The following is an 18,413-nucleotide window of genomic DNA, read 5'->3' as shown; positions in this document are numbered from 1 at the left end:
TGTACACATTTATGAGACACAACAAAAATCCTTTAGGTGGAAACCTGGATAATCATTATTCTATATTGCTGACGTTTTTGCAAATAAAACGTGGCTTATGTGAGATAATTATTCATTCTTTCATTTGAATTGCTAAAAAAATCTTAATGCAAATATTTCTGCAACATAAACAATCTTGTTACTCGGCTGTGCATAATTTATCCTTGTCTACACCAGTAGCAGCTTTAATGAATTATGATCCCCAGTGACATTTGCAAAGCTTCTATATAAAGTAGATATTAGCATTTATTATGTATTTACTCTGAATTAATCCTGTCTTAATTAACATCTCATTGGAGAGCTGGTTGAAAGAGTATTAAAATAGAATTTGAAGTTGAATAGCATCTTCTGAGGATGTAAGTGAAATATATTCTGTTGTCATCATGTCTTCATCATCGTGATGTTGATTTTGCATTTCAGACCTAACACTGAGCTGGATCTTCTTTCTGAGCCTAGACATGTGATGCTAATACGTAAAGATGTAGTCTGAAAAACTCCTGCACAATCCGAATCTGTTGTCAGAGTAGTTGTAATGCAGGCATTAGCATGTTCTACACAGAAAAAAGGATCAGAATGTGGCAATTTCTGTGTGCTCCTTTGTTTTATATCACTGTATAAAAGAAGCTCCATACCGCCTTTATTGTTGGACGTATAGTGTGGTAGTTTCTGAGTGGGTGTGCAGGACCTCAATACTGTTTTATATTAATCAGAACAGAATTCACATCACTATGGGTTTATTATGATTTCAGAGTCAGAGAGGGAATTAAAGGTGGGCCCAGTCAATATGAAAACATTGTGATACTGATATTAAGAAGTTGTAAATTCTGATATCTTATAATATTGGCTGATATAATAATGACAAACAGTTTTGGGAGTTTTAGGTAAACAGTGCTTTACTGACTGATGTAATTGTCAGTTCTTAACTGTCATATTTCTTAAAATCAAAAATAACAGAAGCTCACAATGTCTTAACACAAATGTTGCAGCCCTGTTACTTACCTCTGCTTATTAATTTTTTGTTATTAAAAAAGGATGTATTGATATGTTACATTGATATGTGGAACTGTGGGCCGATGCTGAAAAATAATATTGTACATGTATATATCCGCTGATGCCAGTACAGTTGCAAATTATAAAATGTAGAAATTGAAACATTTATTTCTGTGTGGTTACAAGTGCAGTAAAATAAATAAAATAGATATTTTAGCACAGTAACCCGGCATCACCTAAACATTCTGCTCGTCCAGCATACAATATACACATCATCAAATTCAGTGTAAAGTATCGGAATTAGATATTAAAAATCACAAAGTCTGTCTGATGCGGATATGTTGATGTCTTTTACAAGCCAGTATCTTCTGGAACTAGTATGATTCCAAACATTATTATCCTAATTTTAACCATAATGATGTTTTGTCTTCAGAATGATCAGTTCACCCTGGACATTATTAAAAGCGAGCAGATGGTGGCTGTCAGCCTAGGACTGTACATCAGAGATGACTGAACATCAGAGATGTCTGTTCAGTGCAGTATGAAACTAATTATCCATGCTTTGTCTGTGTAAATTTTGCAGATACCAATAAATCTGCTGGACCTCAGTACCGTCTGATATTATTGGCCGACTGGCTGGTCGGGCCCTTAATGAAAGGTGACTGAAATGTGAGGTATATTTTTATTTGTACATTTGCTTGCTCTTAGTGGCAAAACAAATCCAATAAATAATCTACACATTTTGGATTTGTTTTTTACATATCAAAACAAATGCGACTGCATTGAGAAATAACAGTATTAAAAGAGAAGAGTGGATTAAAAGGCCGGAATAGTGACTTTTTACTTTGGCATTAAATCAGTGCATTATGCATTGGACTACAGCTGCCACCCCAGCCCATTAGCTGTATTCAGCCAGGTCAAATAAAATGAGTGACAGTGGAAGATCCAATACATCTTTGGCTGTCATCAGTGCTGGAGCTTAGCCGTAGCCCACCTGAGCCTGTACTGACCTGGACATGACTCATCTCTGGCTGCCTATGTGAGGGCTCATTTTCTGCCAGAACACGACCGATGCTGCCAGCCTCATCCTCGCCTCCAGCCCTCCCGTAGAATTGGTGAAACTATAAACTGTTCCTCATTCCATCTTGTCTTTTTTCTCTGGCTGTCAGAAGAAGAATAAAATTGCTTCAAGTGTCGCGATTTCTCATATCAGAATGACAGAAATAGTATGAAACCGTGGTCATGGTTGCCCTGGTCATATGACAACTTAGCATGATGATTTTAGGAGAAAAATAGAAAAAATATTTTTAAAAGGCTACAAGAATTTACATTTCAACTGGTGTCTGTTATATTTCTAAGCTTTTGGAGTGAAGAAAACAGAATTGAGGCTATGGCAGTTGGGCTATGAGATTTCTGCTGCTGTTGTTTTTGCTGTTGTTTGTTTGCGAGGCGTTCAGTAGAAGCCCACCATGTTGTCATGTCTACAAAGTTGAACTTGACTTGTCTAATGCTACATGGCAAAGAGGTGTACAGTTTCAGAGGTTTTCACCTGGGATGGAGAGAGAGAGTTCTCTTCACAGTTCACTGGCTCCAGCTCCATTTCCATACAGCCTTGAAAGCTTCATGTCACTGATAACAACGCTTCCCTACAGCACATCAGATATGTGTCTGTAACTATGGGTGGGCAGTCTGGAAATACAGTATCATGATACTTAAAAGACATTTTTTACATGCAATACATATCACAAAATTTTATTTTTATGCAGTTTGATTAGTTGTAACTAACACAAAGCACTATCAGTGCTACGTGTATAAGCTGTTATCAATAATTATAAAACAATTTTTCTTCACCATTCCAAATACTGTGCTCACTTCAGTTGAACAGGACTAATCATGCTCTGTTGCACTGAAACATGTATTTGGTCAGTGTTCCTTAAGTATCAGTTTGCTGTTGTCCACCTAAGCCTGTTTTTATTATTTGACCTTGTTCACTTAAGCTTGTGACTGCCCCTGCTTATTTGCCCTGCTCCTTTGCTTAGATGCATATGAAGTATCTAATAAGATAGAAACAGTTAGATTTGATTTATGAACTGTAAGCAAATTTGTAAAATAATGCATAGTAATTAATGAGAATTCCAACATACAGAGATGACTGAGTTGAATAAAAACATCACTATCATTTGTTTTGCATTGGACTAGTGTACATTTAGGTGTCTGTGCTGGACTGACACAAACATTTTTGGCTGATACCAATACTGATTTTAAGCTTCTAAAAATTCACATAACCAAGAATGTCAGACATTGATATGTCAGATATTGTCTTGTTTCTTAAACCCAAATAGCAGAGACTCACTGTCTTAAATAATATAAATATTTTGTAACATTCTTAACGTTTAATGTAAGTGAAAATAACATGATTTTATTCAAAACAGTTTTGGACAATTTCTGCTGATCTATTCATCGTGAGACTTTCACAAAATATAAAAGGTAATAAAGTCAATATTCTTGTAAATGTATGTGTCCTTACATGTGTTGAATCATTCTGAAGTATAGTATATGAAATAATTTGTCTTCATTTTTAAAAATCTTAGTTAATGAAATTTGATAATTGTTAATCTGCTGTAATCATGCTGTCATCTTGTCAATCTACTGTCTGTATGCGGTTGTTAATGATGCAGATAGAAGCAGCACATCAGATAGCGTAGAACGGTGTGTGCTACAAACTCACCCAACCTCATGTAAACAGGTCACATTGTCTCACGAAACAGTAGTAGTTGTCTCTGCTGAACTTTTTCATTAGCAAATAATGACTCATTTGTTTCTGCATAGGACATGAATCATAAATAGTGATTCATCTCTTTGAAATTGTTACATGTTTAGTCATTCTGACTTACTGAATAATTTACTACTTGTTTATTAACCAATTTCAAGATAATTTATTTGATTTCCCATGGTTTGTAAGTGATATTTGAGACAGTAATGGTCTCCATGCACCCAACTGTTTATAATTTGATGAATGTGCCTGTGTTGCTGGTTGAACTTTGCTGGTGAAATGTTTAGAGGGTGCAATAATGGGGCCTGTATGGAAAGTTTATTTTCATGTGTCATGAACTTGTGTAGGATCGTATGGCTGTGTTTGGCTGAACCTGGCTGTTATCACTCTTTGTTCTCTTATTTGAGTCTGATATTTCACTATCAGCAGGTACTGAAGAGGAGCTGATAGGTGAACGGGCTCTTGGATGTGTGTGTGTGCACATGAGTTAAACAAACAAAGTACTGGATAATGATGAGTGAGATGACAAAAAAACAACATTGTGATACTTGTCATTTTATGATACATTATGTACCACAGTATTTAGTTGTTTTCTGAAGTTTAGAAACAATTGAAACAGAAAAAAACAACCCAGCAAAAGATCTAAAAAGGTAGGGATGCATGATGATATCAGAATCATATCGGTATTGACAGATATTTGCTTGAAAAAAAATTACGGGACTCGGACAGATGCTTAGTTTGGACCAATGTTTCAAACTCATATTTGATGACGCATTTATTATACTCAGAAATAAGAGAACGTTTAATCTCTTTCTGCAGGCCTCCTAGTGACCCTTCTGCCAGCAGAATGGAAATCGACTTGTCATGTAATTTTATTAATGTAACCAAATAAAATTCAAAAATAAATTCAAAATACAATTAGATGTGAATTAAAATAGGTTTTAAATTTCCAATTTAATTGAAAATATTATAATTCAAGGATGAACAGAGGGACCTCCAAAACAGGCTAGAATTGCATTTTATGGCTACAGTGAAAAGGGCTTAAGCAACGTTGGACTAATATGCTAAAAATCTGTGCTTTATTAATTTTACTGCATTTGTAACCCCACAGAAACAAGTGTTATATTTAATTCTAACGCAGGAACATAAAAACTTCGAGTATAATAATTTACAAAAATAAAATGTTTTAGAAGGAAAAGGGGAACAAACAGATAAATAACTGGTTATCATAGTAAAATGAAATAATGGCTTAATAAGTTGGCTTCTCATTAGCCACTTTATACTGTACTGTTCATTTAGTAACTATCCACTGGTTATTGTTTACAGACTCTCTATAATTGGTCTACGTCTATCTTTTTATGATGCATCCAGTTGTTCAGAGTTCTAGAAATACTGAAAAAACCCATGATATATGCCAAGTTCATCATTTTGCCCACTCCTTGTACTTGGACTGTTTAAAATGTAATGTAATGTTTAACCAAACTAATTAACCCTCATGTTTGCTAGCTCACTAGAAAGAGAAAATCCTTTGCATGAGAATTTTTATTGGACCTATCTCCTCAATAGTAACTTTTCCTGAGTGCCAGAGCTAGGGGCCATTGCTGGCCCTCTAGAGGGCCTGTGCTAAGTATCGATGCTGTGTAGGGATCAGAGTGATCTCAGCTGTGTTCCAAGTTCCAAATTTCTTTCCGATGAGACTAATCACCCTCAACTGTAACTCACTGAGGGAGTTGAATTGAAAAATTTTAGCTTAATTATGACTCAGTATGCATTATTCAATGACCTTTTTATAGCTCTCATGGCCTGTCATGATTTTTTGGGTAGCCTAATTATGAATGTTCGGAGAAGAGTCTTTCATTCTAGTTAGATGATATGAGCTCATTTGCTGGATTTCTTTCTTCCACAGTTGTTTCTTTCTTTGTATATTTGTTCGTTTTGTGTAGAAATAAATGGCAATATATTATTTCTCACAAAATACTGCATTAAACAGAATTTCCTCAACCACAGCATGCAATTATATCCTCATTTAGTTTTTCGTGTCATCTCATGTCAGAGTTCTCATTACACTCAAGTTCAGTCATGCAGAGTCAATCAGTTTCATAAATGATTTTTGTGTTGTTGCCGGTGCTCTAAATAAGCAGGGCTGTGTCTTTTGTAAGTGATCAAAGGGGCTCCTTTACCCACAGATTCTTCTAGAACACAGTGACTCGGGACCTGAGATAAAAGTATCCATCTTCATTTTCTCCCTTGGAGTGGTTTGTTTGAGAAAAGGGTGGCAGGGTGTGGTGAAGGGAGACGTGCCCTGGGTCAGAACAGCCTGATAAAAGTCCTCTTCACCCTTTCAGACATATTAGAACAAAGTGACCACAGATCCAGAGCCCCTAATTCAGGGGTAAAGAGGGAAGACACATAGTAATGTGGGTAGGGAAGGGCGCACACCAGTATGGTTTGTCTGCTGGTAGAACTAATGCATGGTCAAGTGTGTGTATGTACTGTGCAGGTGTGTTTTGTGTGCTATTTTTGAATAGTTATGTGTGCTACATTTTCTAATTTTGAGAACAAGGGGAACAATAGAAGTAAAGTATAATAAAGAAACAATAAAGTGGTAAAGTGGTCCTTGTAGAATACTTTTTGAGAGAGAGAGAGAGAGAGAGAGAGAGAGAGAGCATACTTCATTTAAATAATTTTTAAATAAAATGGCCATTGAGGACAAGTGACTCATTTTTCACAAAAAAAAAGCAGAAAACGTTTAGTCTTAGAAGTTGGCTGCATTTTCTGCTTCGATCCAAGTAACCCAAACAGATCAGTAATGTAGAGGTCTGGACTCTGGGGTATTCAATTCTGAGAACACCAGCGGTTTCTATGTTTTATTTGCAAATTGTCTATTTCCTTTTTCACAGCTACAGCTACACATTGTTTCAGACCCATAGTGTTGAGTTGTCCTCTCACAGTGGAAAGGTGGACGGAAACACCTCCAAATCTTTTTCATATCTGAAGCAAGAGTGGAACTTGATTTTCTCCTATCTCTCTAAGATGAAAGCTTTAAGTACTGTTTGTCTGATTGTAACAGTTTTGATGGTCTCCTAGATCATGCGTAGTTGTTAGTTGTCCCATTTTCTATATCATTTTCAACTTTTGGAAACTCCTGTCCAAATTTTCCTTTCACCTACATTATGCAAGTGGAATCTTATATCTGATGAAAAATAACCAACTTGTACTTGATGTTTAATGGTTGTCTTGACTGGAACTTAAAAAAAGGAAGAGAGGTCTTTGACTTTTGAGCAGTACTATGTGTACATGTATATATGTATGTATGTAGGCTTGGGTGCCCAACACTCGATTCGTGATTTACCCCTCTTAAGATCACCATAGGTACTCACCACTGCTGACCGTGAGCACCCCACAAGCCTTGGAGTTTTGCAGATGCTCCAACCCAGTGATCTGGCCATAACAATTTGGCGCTTGTCAAAGTCGCTCAGGTCTTCACACCTGTCCATTTCTCCCACATCTAACACACTGACTATGAGAACCAACTGTTTGCTTACTGTCTATACGTTCCAGACCTTGATGTGTGCTATTGTTCATTTTTTTTGTGAGTGGTCATAATGTTTTAGCTCATCAGTGTACATCTATCCATCTGTCAGTCTGTCTGTCAATCCATCCATCTATGGGACATATGTGTGACTTATTGTTCTAAAAGCATAATGAACAAGTGCATGTTTTGTATGCACAGGTGTGTGTGTGTGTGTGCATTTATTTAAACACTCACATTCCTAGTATACAATATTGATGTCCGGGAGGTTTTGGCATTTCCCAGGCCATTGTTCTAACAGTTCGCATATATCGTCCATAATCAGCACAATATCAGGCATTCCATAGGTTATTCCATCTGTGAATTCAAATGAAGTGTTTTCTGCTGGCTGCCGTGAACATTTCATCACATCTGTGCATCAAGCTTGTTATGAGCCGATTACCGAGCATTTTACTGCAGGATATCCTATTGCTTCCACTAAATGTAACTTGGATTTGTTTAGCTTGTATTGATTTAAAGGGTCGGCAGGGGGGCCCTGTATGAGTTCAGGGAAAACAGAAGCACTTCAGGTGTCTGAGAGAACAATTTGTTTCAAGACAGTGCTGTACTGGACCTGGACCTGACTGTTAATACAGCTATTACTAAATGAATCGACTGAACGTTGAGCACTTCCTAAAAGCCTTGGAGAATCAGCATGTTTTATTAAACATTCAAGTGGCCAATATTGCCACACCTTTAAGCATCACATGCCCTGCTTCCCTTGCGTCCAACAATTAGCAGCTAGTTTACAGCTACTTTTGGTATCAAACACACTGTGCCTCATTTATTTGTTTCTGAAGCGGTTAATTATCTCAGCAGTTGAAACTGTACCATACATTATTGAAACAGTACCATACATCATTAGCATGAGCTTACCGGTTTACCATTTGTATACACACTTCTTATTTGCCCCATCCCTCTAAGTAAATCGAGGCCATATTTTTCTCTTCTTCCAATTCATTATGCAGAAGCCATTAGCTGGGCTTTCCAGCATTAACTACTCTGATGTGGCCCATTAGATGAGCAGTTGGCTTGTATACTCTTCTTTAAGACTGACAGTGTGCAGAGGAAAGTCTTAGAGTCATTATAGTAATCAACGAGGGGGATAAGCCATATGCTTTTGTCTCAGGTATGGGTCTCAGTAGTCTCTGTTCATCCTTACCTCTTACCTGTGACCAACAGTGTCCACTTAATGCAGTCTGGGTAAATATAATGGGTTCTGAGAGTTGGAGCGGAGAGACTGTCCAAATTGTCCACTGTCTACTTTCATTTAGCCTTCATGAAGTTGTTGCTGGCTCCAGCCCATCCATCACATTGCTGAAATTTGTCTGGGAGAAAGAATAAAGCACCGAACTGTTCTGCTACCAAGACACATTTAAATGTATACCCACACAAAAGGTAGCTAGTTTTGCCAACTGACTTGCGATGTTTTGAGTGTTACCTGATACATTATAAAGAAGGAAGAGACAGGTCACTGGTTGAAAAATTAATGGGAAAGCTTTGTCACACTCAACATGATGTCTGTTTAGAGGAAAGTCCCACTCTTCAGTAAAAAGAGCCACTCAGTTTGCTGATGAAGCTGCAAGCAAGAAAAGCCCTGTGTCTTTGTGGAGCATGTGCATGAGCAATAACCAGAACAACCTGAAAAATGTGTGGTGCATTCTTTAAGCCAAAATGGCAAACTGTTTAAGTGATTTTTGTCAGATTTTATCAGTTATTTATAAATATGTTTTTGAAATGCTGTTATGGCTTATAGTTTTGGGTTGAGTTTTGCTTGTTCAGAGAGATAGGAGCCTAGTCTTGCATGAGTGAAAATAACTGCCCAGGTGCATTGCCAAGATGGCTACTGAGTATGGCTAATCAGTAAGATTACTACAAGTAATTACTCTGTAGGAACTTGACCCCAAATCATCTATTTGATGACCCCTGGCATAGATATATAATTCCCTTTATCAAATGACAAATGTTAGTTGAAATATTGATCTTTCTTGGTTCTAGGAGAAGGTGAAAACCCACACTGTGATGATTATGTAAATTGCTGTCACTGTTTATTGTGGTAAAGATGGAGAGCATATTTTCTGCCTTTGTCTTTTAATCTATATCCTGATCCTCAGAGGGTTTATTTTACTGTTGGTTTTGGGTTTTGATTAGGATGACATTACCATGCTTGATCCTGAGTCAGTTTAAGAGATATGCACAGATATCATCTGCACTAGGGCAGGATGGTGGTGTGTTTCAGTTGGGGAGATATATCATTGTTCCAGTGTGAGAGATATAATCTTATCTTCTCTTATTGCTTAGAGCAGTAACACACTGCCCCTTTGTGGCTGTGTAAGGTATATGAGTTCCAGGCCTCTATGACTGATTAAATGATAACTAGTATAGATAGGCCTGTCTGCAATTTTGACGTCAGCATAACAAGCAAATAAACTATATTCTTATTTAGATAACACTTGCTGTATCATCTAGCCACTGCAGTTTTCGTTGACAGAATATCATTTTTTTCTGGGGCACCTACAGGATTAACCAAATTAAATGAAAGACTTTTTAAGACCTGTTTATTACCGCTATGCAATTTAAGACCATCAGTTAAACAGTAATAAACACTGATAATGAAGAGAAAACTGTTGAGACTATTAACAAACATCACAATAAGAAAGAAATACATTATTGAAGTTTGAGGACACCGTGTAAAAAATCTGTAAAAGTAAGAATTTGGCTGATTTTCTAACACTTCTGCACAAATCATTGAGATCTAAATAAAGTCATTCAGAGTGGTTTGGTGTGATGTCTTATTGACTCTGATTCTTTACAGTGGTGGTGATAATAACCAGGGGTCACAATGTGGACAACACAAATAGTAGCCATTTTATTTAATACGCAAAATGACCAGTAAACCTACATGTCTTTTATTGTTATATGCAATGTTTATAATGGTAAAATTGTGTTAAATCTTCTTTGGGTGCTGTTTTGCCTTACAACACCCTGCATGTACCTCTCTGCCATGGGTGGATTTTAAAATGTATATTTTTTCTCAAAACTATCCCAAACAGTACCTCAGACATCAGCCTCAGATATAACCATTTAATGCGATTACTGTCTGTGATGTAACTTCTAGAGAAATTAAACACTTCAGATGTCTGGTTCTGACTCTCTAGAACAATTTCACTTCAATTATGGAAACAGAGTAACCTCTACAGGCTGTAAATAGTCAAAACTATTCTTCTGTGTACCAAATTGTGGTGGTGCTCATGTAGACGAAAATTTTAAAAGGACTTTTTTAAGATCTTAAAATTAATTCAATTTTTAAAACTTTTTAAAGACCTGCGGATACCCTGGTCTTGCCAAAAGATGCATTGCGTGTAGTAAGCAGTGCAGAAATAGCTTGAGGGCAGGTGCTAGTATATCAGGCATGTGGTCTCAATTTTAGCTATAAATGCTGGCATGTGTACTAGGCTGAAAAAAGGACACTGATATCTAGACAAGGCCTGTGGTATTGTGACTAGCTGTTTGAGAGGCAGCACACACACCAGTGCAGGAACCATCAAATGAACACACACTGTCCAGTTCTGCTGGTGTCAGACAGAGTGTAACCTACATGCATGAAGGATAGATCTATCTTGCAGCTAATTCTTGCAGATTAAGAAATTAATCTCTTTTTCCCTCTTTCTAAAGTATCTTTACTGCTCTGTGACACCTGAATGACAACTGTACAGTTTTTATTTAAAACATATTTAAATGAAACACAGTTACTTAACAATGTGACACTGAAATGTTATTTAAGCAGCTGCTTTAGTTGAGTGAACTGTAATTGTAAGTGGCTGGAGTGAGAGTAACGGAGTGGGAATCAATGCTGTGTTTAAGGAGAGAGCCTATGGGAAAACTTGAGCTGATCCATTGCTGGGACATTTCTCTGGATTTTACAGGATAACATTGGTCTGTGCTTTGAACAGAAGTCTATGAAATGTGATGGAACAGTGGTTAGTGAATCCATCGTCAGTTAATATTTACGCCTATGAAAGCAGCTGTTATTGTTCTTTTTCTAAAGGCTAGAGACAGTAATCAATCAGTTATTTACTGTCTAGTTGAGTTAAATGGCTTTTTTAGTATTACTCATGCCATTCATACCCCCTGTCTGTAGTAGAATGGCCTCATTTTCTATAAAACCTAATAAGCATTAAAGTAAGCGATTTTCAGTTGAAGTATTTCACTTAGCAATGTTATTGTCTAAAGTTAAAACAAATATATGGAACTTCTGGGGATCCAAAGTGGTGCAGCTGTCTAAGTGTCCACCCCAACATCAGGAGACTGGACGTTTGAACATCTGCAATGTCAACAACGTGTGTGTGTGTGTGTGTGTGTGTGTGTTGTAGACACGTTGTGTAATTCATTAAGAACAAAATGACATAACAATGATCAGTGGTGGCCAAAATCATCAGCCCACTGAGGGCTGGACTCAGACGACCTCTGGGCATGCCTCTGATGAGACGGTGGGCATCAGTGAGCTCCTGAACAGTCTGTTGCGCTACTTGGCGGCTTTGGATGCACTGATACATAATGTCCCAGAGGTCTTTAATGGGATTCAGGTCTGGGGAACATGAGGGCCAGTCAATGGCATCAATGCCTTCATCATCCAGGAACTGCCTACACACTCTGGCCACATGAGGCTGGACATTGTCCTGTACCAGAAGGAACCCAGGCCTATTGCACCATCGTAAGGTACCACTAGAGGACATCAGGCCCCCATGAATCATTTATGATGTCTGTTTCTGACAGTCTGGTCAGAAACATGCACACCAGTAGCACGCTGGAGGTCATTTTGTAGGGCCCTGGCAGTGCTCCTCCTGTTCCTCCTCCCACAAAGGAGCAGATACCAGTCCTGCTGCAGAGTTGATGCCCTTCTACGGCCCTGTCTAGCTCTCCTCGTGTAACAGCCGATGCCCGGGTATCTCCTCCATGCTCTTGGGACTGTGCTGGAAGACACAGCACACCTATTTGCGACAGCACACTTGGATGAGCTATTCTGGAGGAGATGGACTACCTGTGCAAACTGAATGGGCTGCAGGTACCAAAAAGGACACTAGTGAAATACAAACCTAGAGAAGAATTAGTCAGGAAGGATAAGGAAAGTAATTGTTTGTGGCCACTGCCTGCAAAACTCTTCCCTTTTTGGGGGTTGTCTTGCTGTTGCTTCTCCAGTGCATCTGTTGTCACTTTCATTTGCACCAAAGCAGGTGAAATTGATATACAATCACATTTAAGAACATGACATCACACAATGTGAATGTGTGCTGCACTGCCAAAAATAACATTTTAGCTAGTAAAAACATCTTCAGTATATTGTATATATTGTAAGAATACTAAAATGACCTGCCAATGGAATGATACTTTCACCAGTTAAACATGTATAGAAGGTTGAATAATCTTACAATATTCTTACAAGAACCTCATGATGAGAAATATCAGATATTGAAATGTTCTTACTTACTAAGAGATCTTTTTGCAGTGAGTTTTGGGCTACATTAGTTTTAGGATTGGATCAGATTCATGCTGATATCTGATCTGGCATTTTTTCTGAGATTAACCCATTACCGATTCCCATCAATACATCAGTACTGACATTTTTGCTTTCACTGCAGTTATTTACTCTCTACCCCAGTTTTTGCAATTTTGCAATTTCAGCATAATTTACCGTAATTTACTTACAGTAAATTATGCTGGAATTAATGCTAATTCTTGCTAATGCTAATATCTTGTCTATGTTTTAAAGGCAGAAAATGTTTATGTAATGCTAATGGAATTTATGTGCACAGTCCATAGCAGCGTGGCACAGAAAAACCTCAGATCTATAGCCTCTGTATAGGAAGTGCTCAGGCATGTGGACTTTAATTTCATGCTGTTCAGCCTGCAGGATGGACGATGGCTCTCTGCTATGTTTATAGACCCATGAAGAGTGTTGGGTGGGAGCTGCTCTGTGGCAGCCTTGTGCACATTGATTCTAGAGGGAAGAAATAGTCCCACCCTTTGACTCTGAAGATACACTAAAATCCACCCAATCGACATATTGACTAAACCTTCAGTAGCTAATAGATCTGTTGGAGCACTTGCAGCTGTGCATTGTGCGCTATGAATCATGCTTTTTGAAAAACAATGTCTGCTTCAAGCACAAGACCTGATTTTATAGTTCAGTTTGAAAAGGAAACCCCTCTGTACACATCGATCAGGTAAAGCTGAATGATGATAAAGCTGTGGCCTCATACCCTGCTTGCTTTCACCACCCATAATTCTGTTCAACGTTCCCATCATGCACTTGTCCTGCAAACAGCTGTCAAGAGTAGTTAGACGTGATGCGTAGCATGCCCTGGGCCTATAACTGCCCACTGGCAGTCCATAGTAATGTTGCCTTGTTTTGAATCTGTCACACCTAGCTCTGGTGAAGATAGTGTAGACCATCACAACGCCGTAGGTATCCAAGGAATATTGGTAGACCAGAATAGCACATTCTGTGCAGGAGTGTACAAAAATTGTACAAATGCAAAACTTTAACAAAGTAAAAATCTATACAAAGTATATACAGTTTTCTTCTAAAATCCTACTCTTCACCAAAACAGTATTCTCACTAGGTGGTCCACTATACCCTTTTGTAGCCTTCCCCCTAATGGTTAAGTTAACAAGTATAAACCACCCAGGAGAGATAAGGGGGGAAGACAAACATCACAATCACAGCCGTTTAACATATATCTTTCATATATACACAACAAACAGAGGGTACCAATCAGATCACAAACATTAAACCACAGGCAGAAAACATTAATTGTCAAAGAAAATAATGAAAGTCGTAAAATATTTTATGCCATTAAATACATTTTTTTTGCATCTGTAGTTTCCTTTTTTCCTGCTATTTGGCCTTTTGCTAACAATTTAAAACCTGAAGTTGCACAGGACTAATATATTGGAATAGTATTATGCATTTATCTGAAACCAAAGCAATTGTATGTAATTGAAAACATTCATTTCAGGCTTTTGAAAGGTTATTCCGAACTGTTGACCAGTCACCTGTGTAAGTCATTAAGATTTAAAAGGCCCAGCTGTGTGCTGCTGTGCTGAAATATTGAGCCAGATTCATTGTTCTCAGAGTATGCAGTAGTGCCTTTATAGGATAAGCCCTCATATCATTGTATTCATTTCGCTGTGGTAAGTAAAAACTGATCCTAGACAAAAGCTGTTTCTGACCCCTCTGAATGAGGTGGTGGGCTTGAATGGGTGGTAAGTGAAGGTGGGTGGCTTGAATGGCTGGTAAGTGAAATGTGATTTCGGAGTGTCTCTGTGCTGTGGTCAAGTGTCTATGAGGATATGTATGGGGAGTGCTTGAATGGATCACATGCTGAGTCACATGGCGCTATTTAGCAGTTGTTTGAAGCTGACAAGGTGGGACCAGCCCGATTGTGATACGTACTACTTCTTCCAACTAGTGAATGAAAAGCTTCGGCAAAGAATGCAGATGATGGTAAATTAGACAGAATTATTAGGGTAAGATATGATGGAAAGGTGTTACTGATGAATGTATCATTAAAACACATGCTATCCTGATCATCTGGAGGGTGGAGCTGTTTTTATTTTATTCATGAAGCTGAAAACTATAAACAAGCAGCTATAAGTTAAGCTAAACTTAATCATTACTAGCATGCATTTTAATTTAATGTTTATTTAATAAAATTGATTACTTTTATTTAATTAATAATCTTGCAGAAGTGTTAGCTTTTCCTAACTTAAATTAGCCTAAACTGGTTTGTGCAGTGCATGTATTTGCAATGAAAAACATTCAATTTGAAGATAAATATTAATGCACTTGTATGCCTGCAGTTGTTTGCTGAAAATATCTCATGTAAAAGACGACATCCTCAGCTTCTAACCTTGCACCGATTAACTTTAGTCTGAGCATCTAATCTGTTGTATAGGTGATATTCATTCAATCAATTTGTACCTTTCAGATATATTATGATAAAATTAACACATTTACAAGAAGTTGTCAGTGTAAAGTGAGTTTGACACACCTGCTGTAGATGAATACTGTGATTTCACTAATCTTTCCTGAGTACTGTTTTGATAGTCTCTTTAGTAAGCAATTTCAGACACAGCTCTAGGTAAACAGGCTGCCATCTTTTACAGCTAGACCTGCAGCCCACTGCAGACCTCTTAAGTGTGTCGGCCCCTTTAAATGTGCCAAGCGTATTAATGAACTGTAGCAGTGCAGTGCGTCATGATGCTGATGTGATGATGTGGGTTTGATGAACTGTTCTAATGGTATTATATTCTTTAGTCAGAGGGTGTGGAGAAGGGCCTGTGCAGGCTGAGTTATGATAAGCACATTGTGGAATGATGTGGGAGAAAGTGAGGAGTGCACTATTGAATGGGGATTCCCTGCAGATAGTGGAGTGTAATTACAGTGCTCACGCACACGTAATGTACACACATATACACACACACACACACACACACACACACACACACTCATTTATTGCTTGCTCTGTGGCCTGTCCGCCTTTCTGCACGTCACCGCACAGACCCGGGGGTTATTGCAGAGCTTGTGGAACGTGATCTGAATTTAAACTGATAGAAGTTGATTATCTGTTTCACAAACAATGCTTTGAGTCTCCTAATGCTGGCATTTGTCCTGGCCCTGATGTTTCCCTCTGAGAGCTTAATCCAATAGAAGAGAAATACCTGCCACTGCCGATTGGAGAGGCTGCACTGAGGATCAATCCATTTCATTTGAAGTGGCCAGATGGAGGAATATGCACAAATAATGACCTTTTCTGGACCTAATGGCATTTTTTTGGAACCATGTTTTCATGTTTTAAAGGGTACTGATTGTGCCTTTGCTTGTGCTTATGATATGCCTTGCAATATATTCAAGTGGATTGGTGGATATATTATAGTTACACTGACCTGTGTCACTTTAACCAAAATAATTTGCATTTCAAATTGTATGAATATCTTGATTTATCAAAACACCCATAGAAACTCATCTAAAACTGTGATTGGTCAGGATGCTCACAGCACGCAGTAAAAACACTTTGATTAGTTAGATGGCTTGCATATTGCACCCTTCTGTGATATCAATATTACAAAGGCCAGTATCTTGATAATGATTATCACACAGGATATTCTGCAGCCTCACCTTGTTCTTAAACATTTGTTTATGGTAGCATTTGTTTTAATCAGAAATGGGTTGAAATTCATATGTGGGTAGGTTTTTTTTTTATTTATGAACTTACTTGACAAATGTTTTGCATTTTTCATTTGATAATGTGTAGTGAAAGAGCCTTATAACCCTAAGGGACTGGCATGGTGGACATAAATCTGCTGAAGGCCATTCGGCTCTGCATAGTTGAAATGGGCTGCTAGTGACTAAGTGGAGACTCTGGGCACTGCAGCTGAGAAAGTGGTCAGGTGACTGATGCAGCTGTACCACAAGCTTAGAAGCTGCTGTAGAGGCAGAGTGTCATCTACTGGCCAACCTGGCGCATCACAGTTTCTACAAAGAGACAGTACATTTAACTGGACTGCATTTCCTAGGTGTCAAAGCACAGCAGTTATTATTGTTTGATAAAGAGGGTCACTTCAAACCCCCTTTCTAACATAACGATGATCTTTATGCTGTAAAGCACAGTTTTGGAGATGAGACTCAGCTTTTACATGTGTGAGAGTATGGCTCTGGGGGCCCGATACTCAGTACACTTAGGACAGTTATAACCCACTAGGTCCATTGTATCTTCAGAGCCTTGGTTATAACTTGCTGTTTCATCAATTCTCAAAACATTTTGGGGTGCCATTTCATCACCAGTCATCACCAGCATAAACAGCCTTTTCTGTGGCCATTATTGTAGTAAAATTTAGGATCACTTCAGAACAGTCATACCAGGCTAAGAAAACAAGAAAACTGCACCAAAATCAACAGAAAAAAGTAAAGGACTATACTTAAATTTAGCCTACAATAATACTGACTTTGCTTAATAGCAGTAAAAAGAATAGGATAAAGATTTTTTTTCTGAAATTCTTTTTTAATTATGTATCACTTTTTAAAGAGCACAGTGTGATTCCAACAACATATAGTAAATTGTCTTAATACTTAGGCTAACTTAAAATAAGCAATTATATAAAACAAAACTTCCATTAGAACATTGTGATTTACCTCACCCAGTTGAGGATCTCTGTTTTTAGTTTGTTTCCTTTATTTATGCATTTACATGTAGTAACATAAACAATTTGGCATTAACATTAAGCACATATGTATATTTAAAACATAAATATTAATGTACAAATGCATATTGTTTTCACTAGAGGGCAGAGGGCAATGATGTTTCATGTGGGCTTTCTCACTCTCTTCCCATTGGCTGCTTGCATACTGAAGCACTCTCTGTCATTGGTAGATACCAGGGGTTACGTCACAGCTGCCTAGGATGTCCTGTTCTCCTTTTGAGAATGAGGCATGGGGAAGGGTGCTAGCCAATCACAGAGCAGTCATTGGTCATGAAGGTCATAAGGCCATTATGATAGCTGTCGTTAGTAACCTTCATGAAGCTTTGAGAATCCGGCCTCTGGTGTGCATGAATGCTCAGTATGCTGTGGTATATGCAAATATACAATGCAGATGAAATGCATAGATTCTATAGGACAACATTGTTGTGTTTGATTTAGCTTATATTTCATATCTTACCTTATATATCAACAGCTATAGACTTTGACTTTGTCCTTTTTAACTCATGCTTTCTTAAATTTGCAATGGAGCTATACGGCTAATATAATAACAGTTCATGTCACCTCAGCTTGTAATGTTAGCTACATTAGCTTTGTAGCTTCAATGCAAAACTAAAGAAACAAATTTCAGACACCAAACATGTCTTGGCTGATCAAATACATTTGGTGTGAGAGGGAAATTTTGTAAATTAGGCTTTTCAGTGAGTCATACCTTTAAAGGAGAAAAGTGAATTAAAAGGCAAGAATAGCTGCTTTTTGCCTCAACATAAAAGGGTTAAG

At 37.9% G+C, this 18,413-nt stretch overlaps 1 protein-coding gene across 1 annotated transcript in view; it reads left to right on the top strand.

The window, feature by feature from the left end:
* mctp1a (multiple C2 domains, transmembrane 1a) overlaps positions 1-18,413 on the top strand; it is a 201,687-nt gene that overhangs the window by 98,059 nt on the left and 85,215 nt on the right. The gene's annotated exons all lie outside the window — the stretch shown is intronic.

This window comes from Colossoma macropomum, unplaced genomic scaffold (genome assembly GCF_904425465.1).
Source record: "Colossoma macropomum unplaced genomic scaffold, Colossoma_macropomum, whole genome shotgun sequence".
Taxonomy (NCBI): Eukaryota; Metazoa; Chordata; class Actinopteri; order Characiformes; family Serrasalmidae; genus Colossoma; species Colossoma macropomum.
Note: the sequence above shows the minus strand (reverse complement) of the source record. Positions and strands in the feature narration are given on the sequence as shown.